Source organism: Polyodon spathula, chromosome 60 (assembly GCF_017654505.1).
Source record: "Polyodon spathula isolate WHYD16114869_AA chromosome 60, ASM1765450v1, whole genome shotgun sequence".
NCBI lineage: Eukaryota > Metazoa > Chordata > Actinopteri > Acipenseriformes > Polyodontidae > Polyodon > Polyodon spathula.
The window spans coordinates 679,079-691,253 of record NC_054593.1 but is presented as its reverse complement, the minus strand read 5'-3'; positions in this window follow the sequence as shown (position 1 = coordinate 691,253).

Genomic DNA, 12,175 nt, shown 5'->3' with positions numbered 1-12,175 from the left:
AAAGTCATACATGTATCATCGATGGACACTGCATGGAACTCACTTACTCGTCTGGCAGACGTAATGGCTATTAAAAACGCCACCTTCAAGGAGCCAGGGTGCAGTTCTGCTGACGCCATGGGCTCAAATGGGGGACTGTGGCAAAGTGGCTAGTGGAGGGGAACAGGTGTAGCGGTGATGCGATGCAGGAGTGACAGGCAGACAACAGTTTCCAGTGACTGCTTTTATTTATAATCCAGGTCTGGTGACCGTTAAATAATAAATCCCCGGCTATACACAACAATGTGTAAAGCACGGGGATAGCAATAATACAGACACAGTCCCGAACAAAACGAACACACGGTCACCAGTCCTGGGTGAGTGCAGACGTGCTTGTGGTGGGTGAAGACACTGTATTTCGTGACGGTTCCGTGCAGTGGTGATCCGGATTGTGCTGACCCTGGTCGACAGCTCCGGACCGGTGAGTTAACTGTCTGGTGGTGCAAAACGCAGACAATTACAAAACAAACACAACAAAACACAACACGCAGTTCTCTTTACAACGAGAGCTCCTCTCTCGCTCCTTCTCTCTCCAAGCGTTAACCCAAACGAAGGAAAAGACCAGCGTTACCCTGGCCCCTATATGTAATCCCGCATGATATCGAGATAAACGGTTGCAGCTGCCTTATTACTTGCAGCTGCCTCTCGTTTATCTCTCAAATCAATACGGTCTTACAACAGAGTCGCGCTTCCATCCAGGCTGACCCACTTCCCTGACCCGGAAACGAACTGTCAGGCCAGCCCTTCCAGATACTTCTCCTCCCGTTCTTTAGCGCCCTCACAGGTTGGGAGGAAGATTTATCACCAGAACTCATCTTTCCGTCACATATCCCACCGCTCAGAGTGGAGCCGAAGGAACACTCGGCTAAATCTACCTTCCCCATTACTCCCCCCTCCCGGGAAAAATAATCCGCATTTTGGTGGTCTTTCCCCGCACGGTGTACCATGTGGTACATGAAGGGCTGCAATGCCAGATACCACCGAGTTATCCGGGCATTGCTGTCCTTCATTGTGCTTAACCACTTGAGTGGGGCGTGGTCTGTGACCAGATCGAATGAGTGTCCCAGCAGGTAGTATCGTAAAGAGTGAGTAGCCCATTTAATGGCCAAACACTCTTTTTCGACTACGGAGTAGTTGCGTTCCCGAGGTAACATTTTTTTACTGAGGTATAATATCGGGTGCTCTACTCCAGCTACTTTTTGGGACAAGACTGCACCCAAACCTACATTCGATGCGTCGGTGTGGAGGATGAATCTCTTGGTGAAATCTGGAGTAATAAGAGTGGGGGCCTGGCAAAGTGTACGCTTAATAGTATCAAACGCCCCCTGACACTCAGCTGACCATTTAATTAAATTTGGAGCACTCTTTTTGGTGAGGTCGACTAACGGGTTAACCACTGTGGCGTACTCGGGGATGAAGCGGCGGTAATAACCGGCTAAGCCCAGTAGTGACCTCACCTGAGTCTTGGTTTTGGGGATCGCTGCATCAACCAAAGCCTGGATTTTGGTGACTACAGGTCTCACCCTTCCATTCCCCATTAAAAATCCCAAATATTGAGTCTCTGTTTTGGCAAACGCACATTTCCTCAAGTTAGCTGTCAGCCGGGCTGCCCTTAGAGACTGAAGAACGGCTGCAACCCTAGCCAAATGCTCTCGCCAGGTGGAGCTGTATATCACCACGTCATCAATATACGCTGCTGCATATTCATGATGTGGGCGTAAAACCTGGTCCATCAGTCTCTGAAAGGCAGCGGGCGCACCATGTAGCCCAAACGGCATGGTTTTAAAGTGGAACAGCCCTTCTGGTGTTGAAAATGCGGTTTTCTCTCTGGAGCTGCGGGTTAAAGGGATTTGCCAATATCCCTTCGTCAGGTCCAGAGTGGAAATAAACCTCGCTTTTCCCAGTCTGTCTAAAAGTTCGTCGACCCGAGGCATGGGATATGCATCGAACTTAGCAATAGCGTTCACCTTTCTGAAATCCACACAGAAGCGGTTGGTGCCGTCTTTCTTAGCCACTATGACGATCGGACTGCACCACTCGCTCCTGGAAGGCTCAATCACCCCAAGCTCGAGCATATCACATACCTCTTTGCGAACGCCACTTCGTCGACTTTCCGGGATCCGGTACGGTCTCTCTCGCACTGTGACACCTGGTGGAGAGATAATGTCATATTCAACTAAGTTTGTCCTGCCGGGCACGTCAGAAAAAACATCGCTGAACTCCTCAATAAGCTTACGCAGCTCTCTTTGCTGATCCGGAACCAATTGTTCCCCCATAGAAATCGCTCTTGTGCTCGGGGTCTCTGGACAGGGACCTAAATCATCCTCCATATTGCCTGGGGCTATAAATAAGACCTCCCTTGCCTGCCAGGGCTTTAATAAATTGACATGATAAATTTCACGTTCATTTCGGCGATCGGGCTGTCTAATTTCATAATTTACTTTCCCTATAGCCCGAATCACCTCATACGGCCCCTGCCATTTAGCACACAGTTTCGATTCAGATGAGGGAAGTAGCAGCATTACCTTGTCCCCTGGTCGAAAGGTTCGAATCCGTGCATTTTTGTTGTAATGCTGCTGTTGTCGGTGCTGAGCCGATCTGAGGTTGTCTTGGGCCAAACGACCGACCAAATCCAGCCGATCTCGTAGTAGGAGCACATACTTCACTACATTTTTAGACGAGCCTTTGTGCTCCTCCCACCCCTCCCTCAGCAGGTCGAGAATGCCGCGAGGCTGCCGGCCGTACAGGAGCTCAAAGGGGGAGAACCCCGTTGAACTCTGCGGCACTTCTCTCACCGCAAAAAGGAGGTAGGGAAGAAGCGATGCCCAATGTTTCTGCTCCTGTGTTACAAATCGCCTCAGCATCGACTTTAAGGTCTGATTAAAACGTTCAACCAAACCGTCCGATTGTGGATGATAAACGGACGTCCTGATGGGACGTATTTTTAATATTTTGTACACCTGCTGTAACGTATTGGACAAAAAATTGGTTCCGTGATCCGTCAAAATCTCCTTGGGGATCCCTACTCTAGCCATAATCTGCGCTAACTCGGTGGCTATTGCAGCTGCACTAGTGGACCTCAATGGAACTGCCTCTGGGTATCGCGTTGCATAATCCACCACTACTAATATATGCGTATACCCAGAGTCAGAAGGTAGCAACGGGCCCATTATGTCCATTGCAATGCGCTCGAACGGAGTGGAAATAATCGGCAGTGGGACCAAAGGAGCGGGGCGCACTCGACCTGGCGCTACTCGCTGGCAGTCTGGGCATGTGGCTACATATTTCGACACATCAGTATGAAGACCGAGCCAATAGAATCGAGCCAATATTCGCTCCCTCGTCTTCTCGGCTCCGAGGTGCCCCGCAAAAGGGATATCATGCGCCAGCCTCATGACCTCGGTCCGACAAGACGGGGGAACCAATAATTGTGTTACAGGCTGTCCTGTGCCCGCGGCTAGGTTTACCCTATATAGTAATTGCCCCTTTATACTGAAATGTGGATATACTAGCGGCCCAGCGCCATCAACATCCTTACCTTCAATGGACCGGACCTGCCCCCAAGCGTGCACCAGTGACGGGTCGTTCTTTTGGCCCCACACTAGGTCCGCGCTTGAGTACCACGGGTCCGGTATATTGAGAGGGGCTGGAATAACCTCTGCCCTAGTCGGCCCAGTAACCTCGCTCTCTCGGTCGCACTGCGTTCCCACTCCCTTCGACTGGCGTTTGTTCCCATTACAGCACTCTCCCACCAGACCCCAGCCTTGTCTCAAAGACGCTCCCTCCCATTTCGCGGTCCGTCTCTCCTTATTTGTTTTTCTAGGACGGAACAGAGGGGAAAACATTTCAGGATGAAAAGGAAACACATCACCAATCCGTTCCTTTTTCCCTTTTTCTGCCACGTTTACGTGTGTGGCTGAGACTGCCATTATTTGCACCAATTCTTTGAATTTTGGCCAGTCTCGGCCCAGAATAACTGGGTGCGGCAACCTTTCCGCCACCCCGACTACAAGGTGACGTTTTATCGGTCCTACCGATAAATATACTTTTAGGGTGGGGTATGCCGCCGTGTCTCCATGGATACAGGAGATGGCCACCTGACCTTGTGGCCGCCACGACATACCGCCCAAGAGAGCTGTCCTGATCAAGGTTTGCTCACACCCTGTGTCCACTAACGCGTGGGTTTTCACATTCCCTAAAACCACGTCAATCAGACAGGGCCCCTCCCAACCGTTTTCCCCCTGCTTACCCGTTCCAGGTGTCCAGTTGCATGCAGCCACGTCACACTCCATAGCAGCGGGGCATGACCTGGCCCTATGTCCTGGCTGGTTACACCTAAAACAGAGTGGAGGGACAGAGGGGGCATAGGTTAAATATCTGTCCCGCTGCTGGTAGGGCAACGGGGCAGGGGCAACACCTCTACCCCAGCTGGGGGCCATCCTCGGTCTCCATGGGGGGGAGGCAAGGGGGCCCAACGGGGTCGGCGGTCTGGGAGGTCTGGGTGCCGGGACCGAGGGTGATGGTGGTGGTGTTGGAGGAGAGGGAGGGAGAGGTTGGTTCCTGAGCAGGGCAGGGGCTGACAGGATCCCGACCCGGGCTGACGTCAAAGAGTCCTCAAAATCTTCGGCCAATTTGACCGCCTCCTCCAGGGTGTCAGGGTTGTGGCGCCGTACCCACGCCTGAGTTTCGGCGCCGACCACATGGCAGAATTGTTCCACCACAATGGCTTCCCCCATTTGTTGAGCGGTCTTCTTCTCTGGGGTCAGCCAATGGACCATGTGGTCGCACAACCGCTGTGCCACCACCCTGGGGCGTGTCTCCGGGGCTCTCCGGTACTCGCGGAACCGCGTCCGGTGGGTCTCCGCGGTGATGTTGAGACGACGGAGGATAGCCTGCTTGACTAGGTCATAGTCAGTGGCGTACTGGTCGCTCAGGGCTTGGTAAGCTGCCTGCGCTTCCCCGATCAGGCAAGGTCCTAGCTGGCTTGCCCAGAACTCCCGAGGCCATCCCGCCGCGGTTGCCAGCCGCTCGAACGCCACCAAAAATGCCTCCGGATCATCCTCCGCCGTCATTTTCATGGCCCGTGCCTTCGGGGCCGACATCAATGATGTTCCGGTAGGGGTCGCTCCTGCAGCAACGATCAGCCCTACCCGTTCAATGAGCGCCGTATAGCGCTCCTCCCTCCGTCTCTCCTCTGCATCCCGTCTGGTCTCCAGTGCCTGCAGCAACTCCGCCAGCGCGTTGCGGTCCATAGTCCCGTGTTCTGACACCACGTGTGGCAAAGTGGCTAGTGGAGGGGAACAGGTATAACGGTGATGCGATGCAGGAGTGACAGGCAGACAACAGTTTCCAGTGAAAAGGTGCTTTTATTTATAATCCAGGTCTGGTGACCGTTAAATAATAAATCCCCGGCTATACACAACAATGTGTAAAGCACGGGGATAGCAATAATACAGACACAGTCCCGAACAAAACGAACACACGGTCACCAGTCCTGGGTGAGTGCAGACGTGCTTGTGGTGGGTGAAGACACTGTATTTCGTGACGGTTCCGTGCAGTGGTGATCCGGATTGTGCTGACCCTGGTCGACAGCTCCGGACCGGTGAGTTAACTGTCTGGTGGTGCAAAACGCAGACAATTACAAACAAACACAACAAAACACAACACGTAATTCTCTTTACAACGAGAGCTCCTCTCTCGCTCCTTCTCTCTCCAAGCGTTAACCCAAACGAAGGAAAAGACCAGCGTTACCCTGGCCCCTATATGTAATCCCGCATGATATCGAGATAAACGGTTGCAGCTGCCTTATTACTTGCAGCTGCCTCTCGTTTATCTCTCAAATCAATACGGTCTTACAACAGAGTCGCGCTTCCATCCAGGCTGACCCACTTCCCTGACCCGGAAACGAACTGTCAGGCCAGCCCTTCCAGATGCTTCTCCTCCCGTTCTTTAGCGCCCTCACAGGTTGGGAGGAAGATTTATCACCAGAACTCATCTTTCCGTCACATGGAAAAGTTTCCATTTATATGAGTACTGGGCTCTAGTGCTCGGCGCCCTAACAGACTGTAGTGTTTCTACCACTGCATCTGGCAAACCTTGTCTGAATAGATGGCTCTGTTCAAATGCCAGACCCAGAGTTGGAGATGGTTTGGGTTCAGGGGCCATAATATCCTCTCCACTTGGCACAGGAGGTCCTTGCACAGCGGGAGCTGCCACAGCTGGTCCGACAACATGCCGGAGAGGAGAGCAAACCATGGGCGTCTCGGCCATCTGGGTGCAACCAACCTGTGTGCAGAACCTGTGCTTTCTCTACCCTGATCCTCTCTAGTGTCAGGGGTATCAATGGTAGTGGGGGGAATGCATACAAGAGCCCTCTGTGACCAGGGGTGAGCTAGCTCATCTACTCCCAGGGGGCCCCTGTCTCTCTACATGGTGAACCATAGAGGGCAATGAGTGGACTCGGCTGTGGCAAAGAGGTCGACTCCTGCTGGTTGAAACCTCTCCCAAATCTGTTCAACCACTTGAGGATGCAATCTCCACTCCGAGCTGTCTGGAGCTCCTCTGGACAGGAGGTCTGCTGCCTTGTTGTGCACACTGGGGAGGTGAACTGCCCTGATGGAACGCAAGTTTTTTGCATCCAAGACAGGAGTCTGTGTGCTGCATGGTGAAGGCCTGGTGAGCTCAGGCCGCCTTGGTGATTTATGTAGGCTACCACTGTGGTATTGTCCATCCAAACCAGCAGATGTTTCTGCGCTAATTGCTGGCGAAAATGTAATAACGCCAGACTCACTGCTTGCAGCTCTTGCACATTGATGTGCGCTTGCTGCCAATGTCCCTTCCACTGACCTCTTATTCCTCTCCCATTCCAGACAGCTCCCCAGCCCAGACTGGAGGCATCTGTAGTGACCACTTCCCTTCTGTGAGGGTATCCGAGGGGAGATCCGAGGAGCAAATTGCCGGGACAGACCCACCACTCCAGTGTTTACCGGCATTGTCTGGACACTCGCATCAGCCGGTACCGATCTCGGACTGGCTGCACCTTGAGCGTATTTACCCAGGCTTGGAGCAGGCGCATTCTCAGCAGCCCTAATGGAAGGATTCTCGAGGCGGCTGCCATCAGCCCCAGCAACCTTTAGATATATTCTGACCTGTAGGAGAGCATCCTCTCTGAATAGGGACGTGAAAGTAGGCATCTTGCAGGTCGATCGATGTGAACTAGTCACCCGGTTGGACGGACTGGAGGATACGCTGTGCTGTCAACATGTTGAACTTCCTCTGTTTGAAGAACAAGTTGAGGACCCTGAGGTCCAGAATTGGTCTGAAACCGCCGTCCCTTTTGGGCACTAAGAAGTACCTGGAGTAAAAGCTGCTGAGGGCATTGCTTGGATTTACCAAGCATACAGTGTTCTTCCTTTGAAGATTGGTGATCTCCTGTTGAAGGAGTATCACCTTTGCTGGTTTGACAGTGGTGAGGAGCACATCCTTGAAGGATGGCAGACCTATGCGGAATTGTAGCGAGAATCCATGTCTCATTGTCGAGAGCAGCCAGGAGTCCTGGGTGCAGCCTTGTCATGGGTTGTTGCTGTTGGTCAGTCCGGTTGGGGGGGGGTTTGGTGGCAACCGAGGCCCCTCAAGGGTGGTCTCCCTTGGGCTTGGGAGGGGGCGGGTCTTTCTTATGCCCTGGCCTCGGTCTCCAGCCGGAGAACTGGTTACCCCTGGCCTGCGGTAGTCCCCTACCACTGGCCCTGCCTCTGCCTTTGCCTGATTGTCTACTCTGGGGTGGAGGGCGGTGTTCAGACCCTTTTACCCCAGCAGGCTGTGCATGCCACCTTGGGCGCTGACTGTAAGCTGGAAGGTGCGAGAACTTTGAGGCGACCTCCTTGACCTTGTGGGACCTCTCAAGACTCACATCAGTGGTCGCCCCAACAGTCTGACCCGGTGTAATGGGGGCATCCATCAGCGCCACCTTCTCGGTCTCCACGACCTTAGCTTGCGTCAGCCACAAATACTGGCGAGTGGCCACCATCGCTGCCAGCGACCTCCCTGATGCCTGACCTCCCATTAGGTCAGTCATCTCCTTAGCCACCGCCTGGAGCTCTCCTATGTCTGCCTCCGTGGCTCTGTCCTGCAGCCTCTCCGCCAACTGGGTCTGGTACAGCACCAGTATGGCTGTGGCATTTGCTGCTCGCACGGACAGCACTGCTGACGCATATGCCTTTTTTAGCATCGCGTCCGTTGTTCTGCAGGGCTTTGACGGGCATGTTGGGTCCTTATCCCCCTTGGTGAAGGTGGAACCTTGCACCAGCACCGTGACCGTGTCCCCGATGGTGGGGAATGTGCCTAGACCTGCTTCTTGAGCTCCTGCGGTGTGCAGCAGAGACTCCGCTGTTCTGGAGGATGAGGGCGCAGATGCTGGGTTGCCCCAGGAGGAGCGCACCAAATCCAGGAAGTCCTGGCATAAGGGGAGGGCGTGCCACTTTCCCTCCTGTTCCGCCGGCCATGGGACGTCCGTGGCTGCAGCTGCCCTCTGCATTAGCGCCCGGAATTCTCTGGGTCATATATGGCAAGGGCGGTAGGGTGCTCCCCACTATGGCCTGCGCGACAGAGGAGGCTGGGTCCGACACGTCCTACCTGGATGCCGTGAAGGAAAGGTCAGCCTGGGCTAGGGGGTCTAGGCAGAGGGGACGGGGAACGAGACTGTGGAAGCTGGGGCTGCCCGGTGGTAGGGGGCAGCCTACACTGGGATTTTAATTGGGTCTCCAGCATATTTTGCTGAGCCCTCACAGACCCCGCCAGCTCGGCGAAGCGCCGCTCAGCCGAGCCTGAGCGCCTCTGAGGCGACAGCGATAGAGAATGTCTGCACCTGCGTGGTGAAGGGGAGCGGCGCCTGCATGGTGACCTCCTGTCCCCTGGGAAAGGGGAGCGGTACCTGCGCGGCAACCGACTGTCCCCTGGTGAGCGTCCCCTTGAGTGATACCGCCTCGGCGATGACCATCTCGCCTCCCCTGAGAGGTGCCTGCGCCTCTGTACCGGTGATGGGGAAGGGGAGGGTGACCCGGTTGTGCGGGAGAGTTCCCTGGTCACTGTAGCAGAGGGGGTCCTGGAAGACCACTGATCTCATTCTCCCCTGGCTTGTGGAGAGAGACTCTGCTGGGGATAGGGCTGCTCTCCATCTCTTTGTTCTCCTTGAGAACTTCCTACAGGGAGAGCAGTCCAGCTCACCTGCCAGTCGGGACCGAGCTGTAGGAGACGGGAAGATGTTCACACCGACTCTGGGTCAACCGGAGTTGGGTGGGCTCTGTATCTCTCAGCGGCGGGAAACCATGGTCGGTGACGAGGTAAGCAGCCGATTCAATCGGCGTGGTCATCGAGGGCAAGCGCAGCCGCGCTAGGATAGCCCAAGGCTTGAGAGGGGCGCTAGGCCCGAGCTGTTTTTTTTTTTTTTTTCAGTTCGCTGACCGATTAAATCAGCGCAGAGGACAACGCCGCGAGCCCACGGAGTCTCCTACAGCACCACAACAGCTCTCACACGGTGTATCAGCTACACAAAGCCTCGTGTAGTGAGAATAATGGCCGCTCGCTAATCCCTGACGAGGGGTCGAAACCAGCTCTAGCCAGAAAACTGATAGGGGACTATAGCAAAAGCGTGATACTGTGGTTTAGAATTTATTTAGAGCACCAAATAAACCAGCCAAATTCGGACGCAAATGCCGAAGCAACTCACGACCTGTCTCAGAGATATAAGAGAGAAAATGACAATGGGCTACTGTGAGGACGTCCCTCTTCAGCAAGAGGTGGGTTGGTACAATTGCATGGGGCTCCCTGTTGTCGTGGCTCTGGTACTATAATATATATATATATATATATATATATATATATATATATATATATATATATATATATATCAAGATATATATTCATCTGAAGTCTACACCACAATGAATGACTTATTCATATTCAAATTCAAACTGGCTTTATTAGCATGAAAGGAGTGATCCAGTGTTGCCAAAACATTTCAACACACGTTACATAAAATAAAACGTCAATGACACACCATATTAATCCCTCCCCCTGCGTCAGGGCTATTTGGCACTTTTTGCAGCAGATAGATTGTAGGGTATCATCTTATCGGGAACGTTATGAAACTGCACACCGAATCCTCCTTGCTGGTCCAAATGATGTCTAATAGGCGGACTCGGTGCAATATGACGTCCGTTTCTCTACACTACTGAGGGTGTATAAATTCCCCGTTGACTTTTGTATTTTTCTTGGTTACTAAATGTCATGAAAAACGGCGTGAAGTTGAGCTGTTGTTAATATGTTAATTATTATATTAGTAATATGAATACACGTAGAAAAAAATGCCTTTTGTTCAGAGTTATGTCCATAAAATAAGGGATTCCAAAAAATGATAATCATTTTGAATCCATTCACGAATCAAGCTACCCATCGCATACCTACATACAACGACATTGTATTTGTCCTTACCACCTGTTTGTACATAAAGAAATTATTGGAATCAATTTGTTAAAATAAAAATGTACAAGAAATGCAATTTAGCTGTGATTGGCCGATAATGTCACATGCTTCTCGGTATATGTTATACTCACAGAAAAAGCTGACATCAATTTCACTATACGTTATATTCATTTCGCTATACGTTATATTCATTTCACTGTATGCCATATTCAGAAAGCTGTAATTTTGAATTGAACGGCCTCTCATAATGTAGAAGTGGGCGCTGCTGTTTCTCCAAGTCATTCAAGGTATCTCTTTTTATTGTATTATTTATTATATTAATGGGTGGTTTTTGTATTTGCTGTAATGTTGTACTGTTCTCTCCCACATGTTTTATTTAATTACATTTTGGTAAAATATGACATCAATAAACTTGCTAGTTTGCATTACACATTCTTAAGTACTATATTTCCACCCTAACATATATATATATGTGTGTGTGTGTGTGTGTGTGTGTGTGTATATACCTTAAAATATACATTTCCATCCTTTACATTTGTTTTTGTAAGTTTTACATCATTTTAAATGATGTGTTATCTTCTTGTTTCTTTGTTAAGTTACCATGTCTTTTGTAGAACTACCATTAGGGCATGTCATCTTTATTATTTCTGAATTGTGAAGAACACGCAGTTCTTCCCAGATGTGTTTCAAACTATTTGGTAAGAATGTTATCATTCGTCAGAATGTGAAGAAGTGGCAGTTTGCTTAATTTGAACACCTGTGCTGTTTAATTTATTATCCTCCCTCTCTCTCTCTCTCTCTCTCTCTCTCTCTCTCTCTCTCTCTCTCTCTCTCTCTCTCTCTCTCTCTGTCACACACACACACACACTTCCAGATTGCTGTCCTGATGTCAGAACGCTGAATGGTGTCTCTCTGCCCTACGGTTCCAGAGAAATAAATAAAAGCACTCATTTTTCCACTGTTGATATTCTGCTATTTCTGGTCATCTGAGCGAGGATCCTGCTGCAGGACCACAGGAGCAGCACACATGAGGGTTTGTGCATTGCGTCCGTGTGTCTCAGTGATCAGGAGAAGCACACATGAGGGTTTGTGCATTGTGTCTGTGTGTCTCAGTGATCAGGAGAAGCACACATGAGGGTTTGTGCATTGTGTCTGTGTGTCTCAGTGATAAGGAGAAGCACACATGAGGGTTTGTGCATTGTGTCTGTGTGTCTCAGTGATCAGGAGAAGCATACATGAGGGTTTGTGCATTGTGTCCGTGTGTCTCAGTGATAAGGAGAAGCACACATGAGGGTTTGTGCATTGTGTCTGTGTGTCTCAGTGATAAGGAGAAGCACACATGAGGGTTTGTGCATTGTGTCTGTGTGTCTCAGTGATAAGGAGAAGCACACATGAGGGTTTGTGCATTGTGTCTGTGTGTCTCAGTGATAAGGAGAAGCACACATGAGGGTTTGTGCATTGTGTCCGTGTGTCTCAGTGATCAGGAGAAGCACACATGAGGGTTTGTGCATTGTGTCTGTGTGTCTCAGTGATCAGGAGAAGCACACATGAGGGTTTGTGCATTGTGTCTGTGTGTCTCAGTGATAAGGAGAAGCACACATGAGGGTTTGTGCATTGTGTCCGTGTGTCTCAGTGATCAGGAGAAGCACACATGAGG